Source organism: Leptonotus elevatus, chromosome 14 (genome assembly GCF_054856555.1).
Source record: "Leptonotus elevatus isolate MCC_2025b chromosome 14, RoL_Lele_1.0, whole genome shotgun sequence".
Lineage (NCBI taxonomy): Eukaryota > Metazoa > Chordata > Actinopteri > Syngnathiformes > Syngnathidae > Leptonotus > Leptonotus elevatus.
Genome location: NC_141252.1, coordinates 5,815,012 through 5,832,261, shown reverse-complemented (window position 1 = coordinate 5,832,261; position 17,250 = coordinate 5,815,012).

The window sequence follows — 17,250 nt, the reverse complement described above, 5'->3', positions numbered from 1 at the left end:
CCAAAGAATGTTGCAGTCAGCCACCTCGTGTCATATGTTCTTGTACTACGCAGTTCAACCTTGTCGGATCTTTGACTCTTCACCCGTCCCCGAAACCAAAGCCAACCGCCACCTAATACATCAGAGATGATTGAGCTTGTCATGGAATCCTGCTTAGCGAAGCACATGACTCAAGTCCAAATGTGTAAAGTCTTCATGGTTGACATCCAATTGCTCAGATAGCAAGAAAATGCTACTTTTCCCACACAATTTGTCTTGCAAAAAAAATAATTTTGGAGCATTTTATGTCAGGAAAATCCAAATCCACACCACTGGGGGTAATTTTTCCATCATTTTATTAGGTTTAGGGTCCACTTTGGGGTCCAGTAGGTCCAAGAAATTTCCACACCCAGTGCCCAGTCCAACACAAGAAGGCTAAAAAAAAAAAGCACTTGTTTAGGAAGTTGTCAATTTTTTGTAATTTTATCCTGCGAATTATGGAAGGTACTGCCTTGGTCCCTGTTTTGGGTCTTATGGTGAATAAAATTTTTAACGCCATTTTATTAACTTTTCAATAATTTTGTCATGCCATGATCTGTTGTTGCTGCCATAACCCCCCCCCCCCCCCCCCCCCAAATTTTCATTATGTCAGGTCTGGATCCATCATAGATAAAACAAAAAAAACAAACATAAAATCTGGGTCCAACTTGAAACTTTCATGGATGTGAAAGATTTCACAGTCCTTCTGGACGCAATAATGCTGGGGCCATGGCAGTAGCTTCCAAAATATGAGAGAAATTGACGCCCTCCTGGAAAAGTGTTTTTTCCCCCCCATGTCTTGGTCAGACTGGGGTCCCAGGCAAAGCCACCCCTCCCTACACGCAGACCACGCACTGCATATGGGGCCCCAACCTCCTTCCGTGGGGGACCCCATTTTGCGCAAGGGGACAACATGCAACACCTGACCAATGTGTGAGAGCGCCCCGACATATGAAATGCCCAAAATTCCGCCTGCACATTCCCCCGCTCCCCCCTCAACCATGGCATGAAATACGCCTATAGGGGGCCCCAAGATGAATTCTTACTTGGGGCCACATTTTGGTCAGGGGCGGCTCTTGTCTCTGGTGTGGTTGTGAAAGTTGTCCTACGGGGCCCCAAAATTGATCTTTCTTGGACCTAGTGGACCATAAATTGTACCCAAAAACCGTAAAATATACATATATACTATAAAAATATAGTATTTTAAATGTGATTTTATGGGTGTAATATGGTAAGTCATTCTTGTTCCTATCTAACCATTACGTAGTCAAATTCCTATGAGTATTTCGACATCAGGGTTCGTTCGGTATTTTTCCTTTGACTTTGTCCGAATTGGGTGCGGGTTCCCGTGCCTGTATGTCTTCATCATAAATATAAACCCACTTTATTTGATTCATAACAATCCGCTTCACAAAGACAAGTGTGATGTAATTAAACAATACGAGCTGATGGCCCACATTGCTGACAGCTTTCATCAGAGGCCCGGGATTGTACGCTGGTGGGAATGCATTGCACAAAATCTGATTAACATTGTGTTTTTATGTAGAGGACACGTTGTTATCACTGGATCGTTCAGTAATTTATGAGCGTTGTAAACAAACAACAGCTTTGCTAAAGCTTAAAGGTCAGTCAGGCTGTGGTAGGGGAGGAAAAACTCGCCGTAATGCAATTATACCGGCCACAATTATGTCATCAACGAGGGGGATTTAATCATTTGTGCAAACAAACACACGCTATTTCCCGTGCACACTCGTAAAAAACGATAAATGAGACACCGATGGGATACTTTGACAAATCTGCAGGTTAGCGCTCATGCACGGTGGTCCTAACATCAGATAATACTCCAGGAATCCCCGGAATGGTTTTGTTTCACGTTCCCTCCGGGGGCGGGGAAGAAAAGAAGAAAAAAAACAATTGTGACAATCCTTGGAAATATGATGCTTCTTTTTTGAGAAGTGAAAACATCACTCCATCACAAGTTTAAGAGGCAAAACCAGATAGCGACACGTCTGCGGTGGAGACGTTATCTCCTCTCCAACGTGCTGGATGTGTGCGAGGGGGACCGACGGGACGAAAACAAGTTGGGAGGAACATCCACGCACGCACGCACGCAGGTATCTTGACTGCGAGGCATGTTAAAATACGACGGCAGGAGAATGTGTGGTGCAAAATTGACAATATGATACTAATAACGAATGTAATTATGTGAAATACGTGAAATACGTCGAATCTTTTACACAATTCGGTGAGATAATATTAACAGAACACAATAAAAAAAAAAGTATGCGGATGAAGTGGAAATGTCAAAATTATAATAAAACTAAAAATGATAACTGTTCCATATTTCTCATTGGAAAAATAATGAGAGAAATGCACAGAAAAATGTGAAAACAGATGCTCTTTTCCGCAATTTTACAACTTTATAATGAGAATATTAATTAGAGAATACAAATGAAAATGTGTGAATGACATTTCACTCCTCAACATTACAATAATAATAATAACTAGAGAACGTTTAAAGATGTTCACTTGAATGAAAACTATTGCTGTCAAAGTTAAAGCGTTAAAAAATTATCGCATTAATCGTAAATTAACGCAGATTAATTTTGACCGTAGGTTAGCCTTTAGCGTGACAGCGTGGCTACGTTTAAGCTAGCACAGGTTGTTTTTGTGCAATAAACATAATCACATGCATTAAAGTATAGCATTTAATAAATGTTTGCGTTTCACATTTAGAATATTTGTTCATGTCAAAATATTGGGGTCATTTTTTTCCATTTTAAATTATGCAAGTGATTAGAAAAAGAGGAGGATGTCGTTCTCATAACATTAAATGTCAAAAGAATGAACACATGACCGGTGCTCTTCAAATTTGGCGGGAAAAAAATATTGACAAAAAAAGCCATTTTTTTTTATTAAGCGATAAATCATGATTAATCAAAATTCTAAGATGTGATTAATCTGATTAAAAAATTTAATCGTTTGACAGCTCTAATTAAAACCTAAAAGACGCGCACAAAAATGAATGAAAGACAATAGCTGTGTATGTCGAGGGCAACATGTGCTCCATTGCTTTTTCCTATTTGCCTGTTTTGCATTTGTGGCTGCATTTATTTCAGAGCCAGAGAGGGTATGCCAGGCCTCAGTTAGGAACGCAGGCTATAATTTCTACTCGCTTTGATCATGCGTGCGTGTGTGTGTTTTGATTCCAAAATATATGTGAGCGCGCACGGTATACTGTGATACCTAAAGGTTACGCGAACAGTTCAAGTCAATGTATGGACTAAATTACAGTGCAGCCCAAGTCTGACATTGCCACGGAGTTTGTATCAACAACGTAGGCCTTGACAAAGGAGGCCATTGTGGCGCGTTGCACAGGTGGTCGTGATTTTTTGCGTCTGTTTACTGTCGCGCGTATTGACTTTTTCATCATGTCGGCCATGCGTGCGTCCAACTTGAACCCTTCTGAACTTCGTGCCACTCTGTCATTGAGGTTGAATAGCAAAAATAAAAATGCGAGAACACGCCCTCATCATCCTCGTCCAGATGGCACGGTCCTCTTCCTGTCTTTAGCTTTCATGATCATAGTATCATTACATATGTCTATACGTATAATATTATATCAAGATAATAATGGAAGAAAAATGGTTAATGTGCCTAATGTGTTTGTTCCTACATTCTGAAAACTCCCTGAATGCACTATGCTGCTTGTATAGCAAGGATGTGAACATTTTTATTTTGCCCTTCCCGATCATGTGCTAAGCTATTTAATGACACCCCAGTTGGACTTTACTGTAAAACAACACAAAAAAAAAACACGACAAAAAGAATTACATATTGTATATTTAAAGCCAAGACCTACATTTGTTTTAGAAACATTGCTAGTGCAAATGCCAATACAAAATCCCATTGACATGCTAATAGACAATTAGAAATGAGTTCAGGAAGTGATATTTCTTCAAATAACAAATAGTCACACTCAAAATCTGTAGTATTACACACAGACAGGTAATATAACAATACTCAAAGGCATGTATTCTTTCTAATCTGTAAAAAAAAAAAAATATATATATATATTTTACACAGTTGGATCACAACTTTCTTCTTCTACTCATATTAAGCGTGGCCCAAGCTTGCATGGCACCACACTGTCCTCAAGAGGTCATGGTGAACATTGCAGGAACAGCCGGTATTATTACATATTGTTTTTTTTATTGTTATTATTATTATTATTACCATCATTTTTATTACATTATTTTACTTTGTTAAAAAAAAAATTCTGGCTGTTATTTCAATTTGATCTTTGATAGTTAAGTAAAAGTTTTTAAATCATCATGTTTATTAATCGCTATTTCAATACCAATCAAAGCAAAAAGGTGATTTAGTTTTTTTCATACTCACGCAGCAAATTAGAGCGCAGAGTTGGCTGTTGTGAGCTCAGACTAGCGGCTAACTGTTAACTGGCTAACCGTTATCCAGCAGTTTGTTTATGAATTTTCATTAAGTGTTTATTTTGTTACTGTTTGCTCAATAAAGTGATTGAAAGTGCATTTATTAGCTCACAGCGTGTGTTTGTGATCATAGCAATGGTGTTTTGGTTTGTTAGTTCTACATAAAAGTGATCTTCTTTTTTTTTTTTTAAATGTCAAATCATCCCAAGCTAATAGAGTGTGCAGGGAATAGGATGTGCGCCGACTCAGTTGGGATGTTGAAGGTGCACCAACCTTGTCCACATATGTTTGAAGTGCGTACAGAGTTTCCAAAGTTTGTGAAAGTCTAAATTAGTCCCCGTGAGTATAAACATAAGGAATTTTAATGTCTTGTTTTGGCATTGACTCACTGGAAAACAACATAAAAAGCTGGCTTAGATGAAAGTCATTCACCTGCGTGTGACCTTTCCTCGGTCTTACTATCACCAATAAGGAGCAGCCATCATATTAATGTCATGAATTAGAGGCCTTTGTCATAAATAGGTATGAAAAAAAAAAAAAAAAGGGTACTAGAAGCCTCCATGAGGTTGCAGTGAGTTCAGGCTCCCCGCCAAGTGACAGTACACAGACTGAACCTTTAACGGGCAACCATCAAAGGCAGGTCAATTAAGGAAGCGGACACTTAACGAGAACCTTTGAGTTGCAGGAAAATACGGGAAATCTCATCCGGGTGACTCACTGACAAAAAGTGACTCACATGCGCTAATCCACTTGAATAAGGGGAACTCTGCTGGGAAGCTACCGCGAAAGTAGCCTCGTAGTAGCATAGGTGCCTTTAATTGAAGACATAAGCCCCCCCGCCCTCCCTTACGGTTCCCGCCCCAAACAAACATGACCGGTCATGACATTTATTGGAAGCAAGCGGATACGCGGCCGAATGAGAAGATGAAGGCTAAGAAACACTCTGTAATGAGCGTTACGCATCACTTTTTCCGCCAGGTGTTTTGCGTTTTTATTTGACGGCGTGCGCCGCCGCCACCAGGTGGCCATTTTAATTTTGGCCTGATGGACAGTCTGGCCCACCATGCAGGTTTTTTGAGATACGAGCCATCGCACTGTTAACAAAACGAGAATTACACGATGTGTATTTAAAGAAACCATGTAGCCTCTCATGCCTAAATACTAACAATGGGAAACTCTATTGACACACTGGCTAACAATTAGCATCTATGTGGCGGTGTTGGTACCCTTTGACCAACGGATAACTCAACACAAATGTTGCTAGAACACAATGTAGACAGACCATTTAACAATACTCTCAAGCATATACACTATTCTTAATCCTTTGTGAAGAATGGCTAATTATTGCTACACCCATTAGCTGAAAGGAGTTGTTACGTCTCATATAGCATATCGATGCTAACTTAGCCTGTCTTTATGGCGTTAGGCACTAAGCGAGTGGAACTTCGAGACAAATTTATGTGGATTGGTTTTACATTAAACTTCAACTGAGAATGGCAATAAACAACTTGATGAAAGCCCGCACACAGAGGGCAGGGCAGACGCCATCCACTTCTTCTCAAAGCTAACTTTTGTAGGTGAAGTTTAAGCTAATTTTGGCCACTTGTAAGTCACGGTACCACTGTGCTACCGTCGCGTTTGAGTCACTTAAAAAGGTTGACGTGTTGTAAAACCCAAATAACGTTTTAGCTTCATATCTACACTGAGCTATCTCCAATCTCGTGAGCTGGGCAACACTGTCTGATCTCGCGCCGGCGTCGGACCTGCATGCCAAGGTATCTGCTGAGCCAGCGGCCGGCGAGCTGTGAAACCCCACGCTTGGCAGGATGCAGGCCTTGCGGAGATAAGTCGCCCGTGTACCCATTGAAGCATCTGAAAAAACGCACACACAGATGAAAACACCGGCTGATTGCGAGATTGGACACGTTGAGAAAATGTCAAAAGCATACCGGATAAAAGAGGAGGCATTTACCTTTGATTTGTCCAACTAAGTCTTGAGTCTTTCCCAAAAGCGTTGTGACGCCATACAGAACCCTCGCGACGAGGGTTCTGTATGGCTAATATACTAATCTGCCATAGAAGGAAAGAGTCCAATCTCTATCAGATGTAACGGTCTTTACAGTCTACTGGCAAAAATGTCAGCATTTTGAATAAGAATCAACAGCCTACCTGCTGTAGGATTGTACATCGGCGTTTTTATCGCACCGGCAGATAAACCTCCCGGGTGTCGCGATAAGACGCGGTGTCGCAAACTCGATTTTTGTCTGCTTAAAAGTGTTGTTGTGGGATTTGCTCGAATGATCTGTGGACACTCATCATATGTTTTGTTTTTGGTGGGTATGCGGGATTGGGGTGCGACAACTTTACTTTCAATTTTGCATGATTATTGTTGAAATAAAAAAAAAAACGAACTGAAACTGCATTTTACGATAAAAAAATAAACTATCAATAACTAACTATAATCAGGGGAAAATGTCTTTCATTTTCGTTTTTGTCAATTTTATGCATGTCCTTCCGAGGTTTATTTTAAATGTATCCATTTCGGTAGTACTGTACAGCCATACAAAAGAAAGGTCAAACAGTCATTTGGGAATTGTAGTTTGCTTTATTGCGTAATAAAAAAAAACTCAAGCTAATTCTAAAACTAATAAAACTAAACTAAATTGAAGCACTTAAAAAATGAATGAAAACAAGCAATTCCACTCAAAAATCTCATTAAAACTAACTGAATAAAAAACAAAAGATCAAAACTACATAAAAAAAATAGCTACAATAAAAAATTCTAAACTATTATAATCCTGGCGCTAACTCTGCTGCAATGTTGGAGACTAATTTTTGATTATTTTGTTGTTTTTGTAAACAATGTTTGCATGCTTACTGGCTTCATGTGGCGTTTTGATTTACCTTTTCGTGGTGCTAAAAAACATCTCAGATTTTTCAGTGTTTTTTGGAGGGGAGTTACCATTCTCTCCGCACCACCTCACGTTGGTGGTCCAGGTCCGAGAGGAAGATTTAAAAAAAGGGATGGAAACAGCGAAAGACAAAGAAAACTAGTTTGGCCCTGGACGATTTCCCTCGGCTGCAGATGTGGTCGTAAAGAAGGGAGGGGAGAAAAAAAATCTCTATAAAGTTATAATTATCCACATGAATGCAGTGGAGCATATTTTGTAAAAACACACACACACACACACACACACACACATACGCTGGAGCATATACTGTACTTCACTCCAGTGGTTCTCAAACTTTAAACAAAAAGCACCTATCTACCAAAAAAATTCTTAGCTCCCAAGTATAGAAAAAAAACTTGAATTTGATTTAATGATTCACAGAAAGTTAAAGACAAATTGTACCTAAATGAATGTCCAGTTCTGAAAAATAGAGTGCAATTGAATTGTTTAGAACAACCTCAGTTTTCTTGATTAAGCCTTTTGAGAAAGTCTGACTAAAATAGAATCGTAATGAAACCAAAGCAATATTTTGTATAGGAAATCATGTCAATCCAATTAATCTGTTCCAGAGTCTGGAATCTAGACACCAAAAATATTAATAAAAAATACTAAAAAAATAAAAAATAATAAAAAATATAAAGATTTCTATTTTTTTTTATGAAAATTATTTAACATTTGAAACATTTAAGTCTATATGTTTTCTTTTTTTGAGTGTTCTGCTACAGTACACTAGTACAAAACTATGAGATTCGCTGCGTTGCTCCATGAGATATTGAGCCTTTTACCATTTAAATGATTCCAATTTTAGCTGATGAAGTCAACTAAATAGCAGCCCATAAAGAGCGAGCGTTCCAAATTTGGGTCAAATGTGTTCACTATTGTTCGCTGACAACCGCTTTGTATCAGCTCCGTTTACCTAACAGTATATTTCCCTGCGGGACATGTGGAGAGATAACTAAATAAACCTTTCAAGGCAGGAATGTTCCCCAGGTGGGTGTTTTACTGAGCTATATTTGCAATGTAATGTTGGTCATTCAAACATCACCTCTCAGGTGTCGCGCTTCTATGGAGTTAACTCCAAACACTTCCTCTGGTTAATGGCGGGAATTCTTCTTTCATGTAGCAAGGGCTTTTTTTTGGGTTTTATGGCCTCCGGGAGAGTGGCCAGAGAGTAAAAATCACAAAAAAATTGGGATTAAGCGAAGTCACAATGTTGAAGGCCACTTTTTGATTCTTTTGTCATTTCTTGCATGACCGATGGATATAAATAGACTTTGAGCTTTTTTTAGGGCATGTGCAGAAGAGTGCGGGTGCGCCAACTCGATCAGGATGTGGTAAGGGATGCGTGGCTTCAAAAGTTTTTATGGCCACCAGGAGAGTGGCTCAACTCCGCAGAGGCTCGCAAAAAAATTGTGATTAAACAGAGGGTGAGGAGCAGGGAGGAGTGGTGAGCAGCCTCTCCCCTGTCGTGGCTTTGTTGTCCCAGCTGCAGACTCCGACCGACCGCAGTGCGGTGGTGCTTCCCTTCTTTTAACGTGATAAGAATTTTTCAGGCTCAGCTCAACTGACTTGACGCGTGGCGCCCGTGGTGGACTCGTCATCATCATTTACGACAGCCCCAGTCATACAAATTACAGTGCCCCTGTGAGGATGTCGTGTTGAGACCAAGTCAAGTCAAGTCAAATCATCTTGAGGTTCTAATAGTTTGGGATTTTTCATTATTAGTTTGTTTTTGTTTTGTTTTGACTTTTTTTTTAATTCAATAAAAAAAAAGAAGAAATTGGTGTGCGCGTTTGTTAGATTTTTTTGTTTTGTTTAAATTTGTATCTATTTAAAAATGCTTAATTTTTTGTTTTTATTAGTTCTAGTATTAGTTTTAGCTTTTTAAAAATATCGCCATTATTTATTTATTTTTTAATAAGTGCAAAAAAAAAAAAAAAAGGCACTAAACATCATGTAATAAAGTAAAACAAAGCACACTTGATTGAACTCACAACCAAACTCAATTGCTTTTGTTTTATTGAAGGGAGTAACCCAAAATAAATTAACAACTGAAACGGATTTTGGACGGCTGTGAGAAAATTGCATGACTTAAACCTAATAGAGCATGCGTTTTACCTACTAAGAACGAGACTGCAGGGACTAAACACATAAAACAAACAATTATTTAACTCTATCATTTTCATTTAAATTTTTATATATATATATATATATATATATATATATAATTATTTATTTATTTTAAGGCCACATCACCCAGTCTTTCTCAACCAGAGGCTACAGGTTACTTTTGGGTTCTCACCACTCAACCTGTGCCTCCCGGACTGCCAAACAAAACCTGGAAAAGTCTGTTTTTGCGGAGCCGAAGATACAAATCGCAGATGAGGTCCCCGGTGGACCTCGTTTGTTTGCCTACTTTTGCATACTTGCGTTGCTGCTGCAAAGCACTCGTCGCCAAGCCCACCCAGACTCCCCATGCGTACATTTGACGTGATTGACAGACGATTGTATCCGACCACGTACAAGAAAACGTCTGCCGTTTAAAGGCCGGTCATAGGCTTTTATTTTATTTCCATCTTTTCCTCGCCTGTCAGCCCTGATGGTGATAACAGGCTGTGCTTGTACGGCTTACAATACATGGCCCATAATACACTCCAGAAGGCCTGACTTCCTAATGACCGCTTGTGCTTCGAGCCTTTCCGGGCATGACACGCACGCACGCATGTATGCACGTATACTGTCCACCAGTGGTTCTTAAATTGGGGTCTGAAGAGATGTAGATGAGATGTATTTTTACTTGTTAAAAATTGACACGGAAGAGAGTTACTTTTTTTTGTTTTATAGATTGCTTGTTAGCTTTTTTTATGCTGCACTACAAAACTGAAATTTTAAGTAAGATATAATTTGTTAAATGTAACCTAAATTTGCTTATTTTGTTTTGATAAATTATTTTTTACTTAGAATAAAATTGTCAGGCAAGATTATTCTGCTTTTTTTTTGTTTTGTTTTTTAAAGATACTTACTTGTATGTTACTGTGAGGCTTAAAACAAAATTTTTCACATTTTAAGATGACTAACCAACATCAAAAGCCCTAACTGGGGTTTCAAAAGTTTAATTTTCTTATTTTATGATTTTTCTGAATCTAGTAATAAGATAAATGGGGAAAAATAAAAGTCTGAAAACAATCAGACAAAAGTGCAATAGAGCTCTTTATTATAAGAATTTTCTTGGTTTTGTTATATTTACTAAGCTCATTTTACCTCTTGCCAGTTAATGCACTATACATGATCAGTGGTCGAGTGGTAGAGTGTCTGCTCTCAGACTTGGAAGCTGTGGGTTCAACTCCCTGGCTGGGTCATATCAAAGAAAATTAAAAAATCTCCCTGCTTGACACACAGGCTAAGATGGCCACCTGTAAATAGTTCTATATATTACAGCTTTAAAAAAAAGTAAATATTACTTGTTTTTAAATCTAAAAATACTATTTTCAAGACCGCTGTGGTTGATATGGGCCTAGCATTATTTAAAAACATTGTTTTTATTATTATTATTATTTTAAATTATTTAAATTATTTTTCAAAAATTTACAGGTAAATTTAAGTAAAATTTTCCTGTTCTGTTGGCAGATAATATTGCTTATTTGAAGTAATAGTTTTCCTATTTTACTCTATTTTTTCTTACATTTTCTACTGTCCTTTTTGCAGTGTGGGTGGCTTCCCCGATAGAACCCCCATTTTATTAATTCAGATTTATGAATTCAGATTTATGAAAGGCTGTGGTAGGATATTGGGGCACTGGCCAAAAGGAAGCTGGCATACCTGGACGAAAATGGACGCAAGCATGGGAGGAACATGTAAGTACCACATAGGGGAGACCTGACCCGAGATTCAACCTCAGAACCTCTCAAATGTGAGCCAGACGTATATTAACCACGAGGTCCACCTAGATGTAAGAGAGCTGAAAAGGTTTGAAGCAATCCCGAGAACGGCGCTCCCACGTCCAATCCGCCTGCCTCCCTCCTCGCCCCCTTCGCCCCCTTTCTCTCGCCGCCCCGCTCTCCCGTCGCTGGGCGTCGGGAGAAAGGAAGCGGACGAAGGATTTACTGTTGGGTCCTGACTTGTACACATTCCTAGTGTTGTTTTTCTCCCCTCGGCCCCCTTTGGCCATAGCGAAGGCCTCTAAAACAACAGGCTGTCAGGTTGAGACAGCTGGCTTCAAACAGCTCCTACACAGCAGCCCCGCACCCACACGTTCCCAAGCCTCACCATGGCGCTCCGCGTGTGTGCGCGTGTATTATACGTGTGTGTGTAAGTGTTTGTTTGGTCTATGCAGATAAGTAGGCCTCCAGTCACTACACTTAACATTTAAGCCTCTTTGGCTGTGTTCCACAGGTGGCCGAGTGGCTTTGAAGCCCTCTCACGGCCCCGTCCAGGTGTGTTGTGGGCCGGCCCCCGCCGTCTGTCTTTTTGTGATCCTCTTCACATATGTGGGAATCCCGGGCACAAAAAAAAAAGAAAAGGTGAGCGGCAGCTCTAATGGGATAATTGTTTGCACTCCATCGCCCCAAATGAGGTCACAGCTCAAGTGTGGCTCTTTGCGAGTCGCGGAGGTCGGACATTTGGAGATATACGTTCAAAAATCATGACGTCACAGTAGAGAGATTAATTTAATCCAAGGTGAGACAAAGACCGGCAGGAAAAGGAAGTTAAAACTGTGTAATTTACACATTTTTACAAAGCCACCTGGTGCTAAAATATGAAAAAATAATAATATTAATTGATCATCTGTACCCTCAATTCACGAATCTGTACCCTCAGTTTACCAGTCTGCCCCTTTGGTTTAGTAATACATACCAGTTTAGTCATCTGTACCCTCAATTTAGTCATGTGTAACTTCAATTTACTAATCTGTACCCTCTATTAGTGTTTAGTATACTCTACTCAATTACCTGTAACCTGTACCTTCAATTTAATGATTTGTACTCTAATTTTCCTAATCTGTGCCCTCACTTTACTAATCTATACACCAGTTTACTTACTATAGCCTCAGTTTAGTAATAAATACCCTCAGTTTACTAATCTGTACCCTCAATTTAATAATCTGTACACTCAATTTGTATTCTTCACCACGGTTTACTAAATAGCATCCTCAGTTTAGTAATCTGCACCCTCACTTTCCTAATATGTAACCCAAAAATTAGTCATCTGTATCTTCACTGTGCTAATCTTGACCCTCAGTTTAACAGATCGATAAGAGACTAAGGATGACACAGGAACAGGAAAGGTAATGTGACGTAATGTGGAATGAATACCGCTTAATAGATCACTGTGCTAAAATGTAAATAAAGTGAATTTTTGAGTACTGTACCACACTGACCAAACCCAAGTCCAGAACAGGAAGACCAGACAACAGCAACTGGCACACTGAAACTGCAACAATTTTTAGCAGTGATCGCTAAGAAGCTAGCTGCTAGCTAATGCTAACGTGAGCTCGACAGTGATCCGCAATCTTGTCAAGTATTCTGGTTAGCTTCAACTACCAGGTGGAATGAGTAAATGAGGGTACAGATTACTACATGGAGGGTACGCAGCGGTAAACCGAGGGAACAGATTATCAATTCATATTATTTTCCTCATACGTGGCACTAGGCATTTTCAAGTGCATAAGCAATGACGTCACCACGCATTTAGGTCAAGAAAGACATACAAATATGACTAATATTAATAATTGAGTTCAATTTGATAATTATTTTTAAATAAGACGAAATAAAATCATTTGTTCCAAAAAGAATATAACAATTAATTGAGAATACCTCAAATTAAATTTAGTATTTTTTTTTAAAGAAAATTAATGATTTTCAATAAAAAAAAGAAATGCAAAAGATGTGTATTAAACCTATTTATTATTTAGAGGGGTGTGGGACCATCACAGTATTCTGTACGAACTATAAATCTTGACCTTTAGGTACTTGGCCGTTAAATTGTGAGCCATTTCATGCCCCCCCCCCCCCCCCCAAAAAAATCATATAGTCCCTTCATCCGCAGGGAGTTTAGCCGAGGGTCTCACGCTTACAAAGTGTTTAGACTGCCCCAGTGCACTCTGGGATGCAGAATTTAAAAGCAATCCGTCACAAGTGGAGTTTTCCACGGCCTGTAAATGTTAGCTTTAGTTTCCTTTACATCAACTGTTTAGCCATCTCTAATTGGAACATGGTCTTTCTCTCTTCTTCTTCTTCTTCTTGTCTAAACATAGAAGAAGGCGTTTTGCGCGGGGGAGTCGTGGTGACATCTGGATGAGCTCATCTAATGCACAGGGGGGGGGGGGGGGGGGGGGTGTCGAGGCTTCCTGGAGAGTACCTTCAAACAGCCCACCAGTGGTAACGCAAACACACACACGCATGCAAACACTCGTGTTGTTTTGGGGGCGAGGGGATCAAGAGCTAAAAGTCTTCCAGGAAACACATTTTATTAATTTAACTGAATTAAAGTCAAATATTTTGTTTTTTAAATGATGACCTAGGCTATATTTATTCATTCAACATATGAAAACATAAGTAGATCAATATTATCCGTGCATTGTAAAAAAAATTGAGGTGATACATCCTCCTTTTTTTTTTTTTTTATCAGACTTTAGAAATTAGTGGTACTGATGTAATGATTGACATGCGATTACTGGATACTGACCACAGATTGGCCTGAAACTGTTGTATTCATTACTGTTTTTTTTATTTTGTAATCCCCGGTTTACACAATTTAGGTCTCCGGGCAAAACCAGATGCCTGGACACCATATTTAAGGTAAACCCTTCAAGGACTTGGGTTTATGTAGATGGACCTAATGAAGTGTCAAGAGGACCACCTGGATACTGAAACAGCGGGCCTTTAATTCTGGGGGTCATCGGACTGTGTGGTCCTGCAGACAAGTCCAGACAACATCCACGGATTTCAGATGTAAAAAAAAAAGGTAAAAAAAAGAAAAAAAAGCAAGACTGATTTGTTGCATGTTCTTGGACTAAAGTGCGGATGGATGGATGGATGGATCTCCAGACTTAAACTCTACAGAGGATGCATTACACCTGCTAAATGCGTTACTAAGAAGAAAAAAATGATTTTACTTGTAAAATGTTGCAATACTATAATTTCAGGTTTAAAGATAGCCAATTATCTTTTTTTATCATTGTCACCCCCTCTCACCTGAGACCTCACCTCTTGCCTCACCACTTCCTGACACCACCCCCTGTGTCGGGGGGGGGGGGGGGGGCTTTCACCTTACCTCTCCCCTGCCACCGTCCATCCCTTCACACGTCGCCTCCCCCCTTGCTCACCTCCCTACCGCCTAGCGAGCGCATTTCCCTGCTCCCTCCTTGCCGACAATGGAGAAGCTTTTACTCATTAGCGGATGACCCTTGGCCCGGGGCCACATTTTAAGAGGCTCTACTTGACTCCTGACAAGGCCGCCAGCAATCAAAACATGTGCGTTCCGAGCGTACATAAGGCTCGGAGGGAGCGCGTATGCATGTGAGCATGACGGCAGACTGACAGGAGACAGACAAGTTCACTAACTCGTGCCTTAAACCCCCTGCGCCGCTGCTTCCTCTCATCTTGGGATGGACACAGGCTAAAGGTAGTTCCAAATGGAACAGTGAGCTTGATTGGTTGGCAGGGCCAACTCGAGATGGCCATATTAGCCATAAGCCTCCTAGCTATGGCTGGCATTAGCTCCATGCTAATTAACTTACGAAATGACTAACCGACGTTCTCAGTTACTAACTGGGATGGACACAGGCTACAGGTAGTTCCAAATGGAACAGTGAGCTTGATTGGTTGGCAGGGCCAACTCAAGATGGCCATATTAGCCATAAGCCCTCTAGCTGCGGCTAGTATTAGCTCCTAGCTAATTAACTTACGAAATGACTAACCGACGGTCTCAGTTACTAACTGGGATTGACACAGGCTAAAGGTAGTTCCAAATGGAATATTGAGTTTGACTGGTTGACAGGGCCAACTAAGATAGCCATATTAGCCGTAAGCCTCCTAGCTATGGCTAGCATTAGCTCCTAGCTACTTAACCTACGAAGTGACTAACTGACAGACTCAGTTACTACTACTTGGGTGGAAACAGGCTAAAGGTAGTTCCAAATGGAAGTGTGAGTTTGATTGGTTGGCAGGGTCAACTCAAGATGGCCATATTAGCCAAAAGCCTCCTAGCTATGGCTACGATTAGCTCCTCGCTAATTAAATTATGAAGTGACTTACTGACGGACTAACTTAGTGACTAACTGATGGACTCAGTTACTACTACTGTATGAGTAAGTGCCTGCAGGTCAGAGTTGACGCAAGGGCTTAAGTGAAGACCAAAAGAGGCTTTCACTCATATTTAAGCACTGGGAGACATGTGGCCACCAGACTACTCTTCTTCCTCCTCCTTGTCCTGCCACTCCTCTGGAAAACACAGCGTCCCTCTTTGGCATGAGCAAACATGTTTGGCCATCTTCCCTGTGAAGGATGGTTGGAGACCCCCTCACCTCTCACCCTCCTCGCGAGGCCCTGAAGATATCTCCTCTCAAGTGGTGAGACAGCGAACCTTGAAGTTGGTTCTCTGTGACCTTTTAAAAGCATTTAATGCTCCACACTATTGAAGTCTCTGCTGGGCCGGGACCATTGTGTCTATGTGAATGATACTCGTCTAGGCTACCTACTTAGACTTAAATGATTAATCAATTAATAACTATTGGAGTATGGAACGGCTGCATGCCCTGCGATTGGCTGCCCGAAGCCAGCTGGGATAGGCTCCAGCAACCCCCCCCCCCCACCCTTGTGAGGAATGAACGGTTCAAAAAAATGGATGGATGTATGGAATGGCTTGAATAGGTTTTAGACTTGCATGATGAGCTGGATCACTTTTTATGTGTTCTGCTGAGAATTTAATAGGACAACCAAGAAAAAAAACAAATGTAATGCATTTTTAATTTTAACAAAGTAGCCCTCTACAATCGAATGTAAAGGATTAAACAGTTTTTGCCTTATTTTTTGCTTTAATTAATTCAATGGACATGATGCTGCTTTTGAGTATTGTTACATTAGCCGTCGACATGTGTTCAAATATATATTGCTTGAGGGGTTAGAGCACTACAACTTCAATGCTATTCTTTAGCCCGTAAATGGGGGTTCCCATTATGTGTTAGGTTTAAGCTAGCTAACTTTAAGGTAAAGTTATGCAGTTGTTTTAAATAAACAACAATGTGCTCTGATCTTAATAATATGATCTGATCTTAATAATATCTGGTTTGATGATGATGATAATAATAATAATAATAATAATAATAATAATAATAATAATAATAATAATAATAATAATAATAATAATAATAATAATTTAACAGTTATCTTTTAATAATTAGTTATTTAGTAAAAAATATATACTTAAACAGCCTTTTACGGCTACAATTTCTTTGGTTAAAAAATTAACTAAAATCTTATTTAAAAAATTCACATATCCACATTTTTTTCCTCAAATAGTGGTCATCCCTGTAATATAAATGGCTATAGTATGTCCCATTTCCAGTTCATGAAAATAAACGGCTCCCTCGAATTAGAATCAAATACTGCCGCGTGATGTTTATGAGTGAATGCTACTTGTGATCAATCATGGCTGACTTTGAAGCATTTTTAGCTGCTCTGGAGATGTACACAAATAGATGTCTTCGTGCTTGATTTGGGATGCAAATAAGCCGAGGAAGTTCGCATGCCCGATCAAACGTACTTTTATGTTTTTCAGCTACATGCAGAAGGCGGATGATTGCTATCCAAACACATATATTTACTTAGTCA